Below are 4,394 nucleotides of genomic sequence, written 5' to 3' on the forward strand. Positions count from 1 at the left end.
GGGAGACTAGAAAAGGGAGAATAGGGAGGAGGTTAAGGATGTTTATGGGTCCTTACAGAGGAAAAGATCATCATGAGGATAGGGAAGTTCAGAGTTCAAACTGAAGGTCGGACAGTTGCAGTTGATAATGAGATCTACGATGTGATCATCGGGTGGTAGGGAGCCTCAGAAAAGAGTCAGGTTTCAGTTGATACAAGGAAATAGAGGAAAGTAAGGAGAAAGGATTGAAGATAAAGAAGAATTGCTGCTGTTGTTTTTAACAATATAGAGATTTAAGAAGCCATAATGGAAAGGGCATACAGAGTAGTGTAGGGAATCAAAGAGGGATAAGCTTGAATTGAATAATGGTAATATTAATATATATGTAGTGCTTTAAAGTTGGCAAAGTACTCAAAATATATTACTTCATTGTGTGAAGTATATCAGTGATGAGAGTGCGGAATTGATGAGGTAACCAAAATGATAAGGTTTAGATTTGAGGTACCCAAATGAAATTAAGATTTCTAGTAGAGAGTTAAATGAGGCCTAGTGGCAGGTTCGGGGTTCAGGGAGTCAAATGGAGCTCCCCTACAACCCCTTAGAATTCGGCGCGAGGGTAGGGAGTTAAATGAAGTCTAGTTGTGGCACAAGAGTCCCCTGTAAAGGAATTTAAACACTAGAAAACCTAGATTGATAAAAGAGGTTTATTATGGGGTTTTATTAATTTATTAATATTTATATTATTATAATATGATAAATATATAATACATAATAAATATTATTATAAAATATAAATATAATAAATAACATAAAACAATTATTATTATTTATATTATTATAATATTTATTAATATTATTTTATTAATATATGGGGTATTTATTAAAGTTAAAGGAAATAGATGAAGATAGAAATTAGAGGGTACCAGAAACAGTATTCCAGTGGGTAGAGACCCTTGGCATGCCAGATGTAGGGCTGGCATGTTTGGACCCTCTGCAAAGAGAAGGCTTGGTTCTTTTTATAATGAGAGATTTAGCTAAAGGGACCTGTGGGTGAAGTCCCAAGTTGGGTCAGGTCTGGTGGGGGCTGGGACAAGCCCGGATCTTCTATTGGAATTCAAAGGGGGGCTTTTGACCAGGATTTGTGAATCAAAGGTCCTAGCTTCTAGAATTGATAATGCATCAGTAGGAGGGGCTGGGAATTAGAAAGGAATAAATCCATCTGAAAGGATTAGTTTCTTAAAGGGAGCACAATCTGCTTCATTATCAGAATAACTAGAGAGGGGCAGCTAGATAGAGGATCAGTGGATAGAGCACTGCCCCTGGAGGATCTGAGTTCAATGTGACCTCAGACATTAATACTTACTAGCTATATGAATTGGGCAAGTCATTTAACCCCAATTACTTCAGAGAGAAAGAGAGAGACAGAGACAGAGAGACAGAGACAGAGAGACAGAAAGTAATCTCTAAAGTGTGTGGAGACAGATATGGAGAGGAAGAATTCTGCTAGGAACAAAGACATCTATTTTAGTTTTGATCCTGTCACTAATTCATTATGTGATCGTTAGCAAGTCCCTTTCACTTTGGGGAGTTTCTTATATAAAATAAGAGGAAAAAGTTAATTTTTTTATGGAACCATTTGGTAATTTAAAGTCCATAGACCTCTTCTCAGAATAAAAAAATTAAATACATAAAATAAGATAAATCTGATTACAAAGGAACCCAATTATATTGAAATATAAGTACCAAAATATTGAAAAAAAAAGAAAAAAAAAAACTGAGAGGTTCCAAGATACCAATTTAAGTTTCCTGATCTCTAAGAACTCTTCCAGCTCTAAAATACTAGGTTCTGTGCTTTATTCTCTCTTTTTACATGCTGCAGTCTTCATCATATTTTCAGAGGAGTCAAAAGTGAAGTAAAATTTATTCTAGCAGTTTGATCCTCCGTCATTTGTTCCTTGCATGCAATCATTTTGATAATCAGCTAATCTCTTTGGGTTAATAACTGCCTTGGAGTCTTTTCCAAAGGCAGCAAAGTGGCTCAGTAGATAGATACTGGGCATGGAGTCAGAAGATCTGAGTTTAAATTTGATCTCAGACAATTACTAGTTGTGTTACCCTGGGCAAGTCATTTAATTCTGTTTGTCTCAATTTCTAATCTATAAAATGAGCTGGGGAAAGTAATGGAAAACTTCCTCCAGTATTTTTGCCAAGTGTATTCCAAATGGGGTCATGAAGAATCAGACATAACTGAAAATGACTGAACAATAACAAGGGTCTCCTAGACCATTTATTTTTTTTAATTAAAAAATAATATTTAATAAAAAATAATATTTAACAATAGGGACTGATACTGTAATAATGAAATAGCAAGTGATTACTGAAATTTTTCCATGCAGGTATGGAAATGAATAAGTTAACATATATACACAATCATTTGGGTAAATGTTGAAAATTGGGATGGAAAAATCTAAAGCTTCAATTGGGCTAAGTTTTGTAGGATCTCAGAATTATAAGGATAGCTTCTGTTTCAAGTTTTGTAAAGGGTTTAAGAGTCTTTAAAGATTCCCTGTTGTCTCTACAACCTAGCAAAAACTACTTAGTCTGACATTTAGAGTCACATATTTACTAGTCAGTTTGTTCAGGCTGCCGTATGTGTTCCTAAAATTTCTGTGAAGACAGGTGATGATATAAATTATAAACATCTTCAAGAAAAATGCACCAATGTCATACTATGTATAGGGATTCTGTTAGGCTCTAGTGGTCCTAGGAAATAAATGTAAGATACTGTTTTTTTTAGTCAAATTTTGTTAGTGGACAAGGCATGGATAGTCTAATAGCATCTGGTAAGGACCTAAGGAACAAAAAACCCTACCAGAATTTACTCATGGCATGATTATCCCATCAGAAGGGCTTTATGGATGTGATGAAACATGAGTTTAGCCTTGAAGCCTTATATAGGACAAAAGAAGTGAGGAAATCATTCTAGATAGGGGAAATAGTATGAATGAATGTTCAGATAGGAATGTACATTAATATATTCATAGGAAAATAGGAACAGATTAAATAATGAGACATAATTTTTAAGAGGTGAGAAGAGTCCAAAAGGTCATATTAAGTCAAATGGTGAGGAGACTTTTCAACAAGAGGGTGACTTACATATTATCTACTTGAGCTAAGATACTATTTCAATTGTCCAAGTATAATGTGAGAAGAGTCTAGATCGCAGAAGTAACAAAAGAAATGGAGAGAATGGATGAATAACAGATATTATACTGGAAGAACTTCCATGTCTTGGTGACTGACAACATTTGGAGAGGAAAGAGAGCAGTCAAAGGATATTCCAAAATTTCTAGTCCAATATTTCATATATAGATACTTTATAAGATGCTTACCTCTTGGCTTTGTCCACAGTCTTATGTGGACCAAGCAACTTCTCTTTGTAGTTAATATGTAATCAATCAACTGATCAATTTGCAATTACTTGTTAAGCCTTATAATATGTTAGGCATGATGATAGGCACTAGGGAGACAAACGTAAAATAAACAAATAAATAAATAAATCTCTGATCTCTCTTTCTCCAATTCTATTAGAGAGAACCATACACAAGTAAATACATAAAGTAAGTTGCAGGGAGTGACACCAGCAGCAAGGGTAGTGGTGCTTGTGACAGTAGTCATAAAAGTCCTCATGTAAAGTATTGTACTTCAGTGGAATATTGAACTAGGTATTTTTTTCCTTTCATTATTTTTTAAAATAATAGCCTTTTATTTTCAAAACATATGCAAAGATGGTTTTTAACATTCACCCTTACAAAACCCTGTGTTCCACACAGTCTTTTTCCCTTTTTCATCCATCCCTTCCCTAGAAAGCAAGTAATCCAACATATGTTAACATGTACAATTCTTCTATACATATTTCCACAGTTATGTCGCACAAGAAAAATCAGATCAAAAAGGGAAAAAATGAGAAAGAAAACAAACAATGACCAAAAAAAAGGTGAAAATATTATGTTGTGATCCATATTCAGCCCCCACAGTCCTCTCTCTGGGTACAGATGATTCTCTCCATCACAAGTCTATTGGAACTGACCTGAATCATTTCATTGTTGAAAAGAGCCACATTCATCAGAATTGATCATCACATAATCGTCTTGTTGCTGTACAATGATCTCCTGGTTCTGCTCATTTCACTCAGCATCAGTTCATGTAAGTCTCTCCAGGCCTTTCTGAAATCATCCTGTTGGTCATTTCTTACATAAAAATAATATTCCATAACATTCATACCACAATTTATTCAGCCATTCTCCAATTTATGGGCATGCATTCAGTTTCCAGTTTCCAGCCACTATAAAGAGGGCTGCTACAAACATTTTTGCACATATGGGTCCCTTTTCCTCCTTTAAGGTCCTTTTAGG

The sequence above is a fragment of the Sminthopsis crassicaudata genome, chromosome 2, assembly GCF_048593235.1.
Source record: "Sminthopsis crassicaudata isolate SCR6 chromosome 2, ASM4859323v1, whole genome shotgun sequence".
Lineage (NCBI taxonomy): Eukaryota > Metazoa > Chordata > Mammalia > Dasyuromorphia > Dasyuridae > Sminthopsis > Sminthopsis crassicaudata.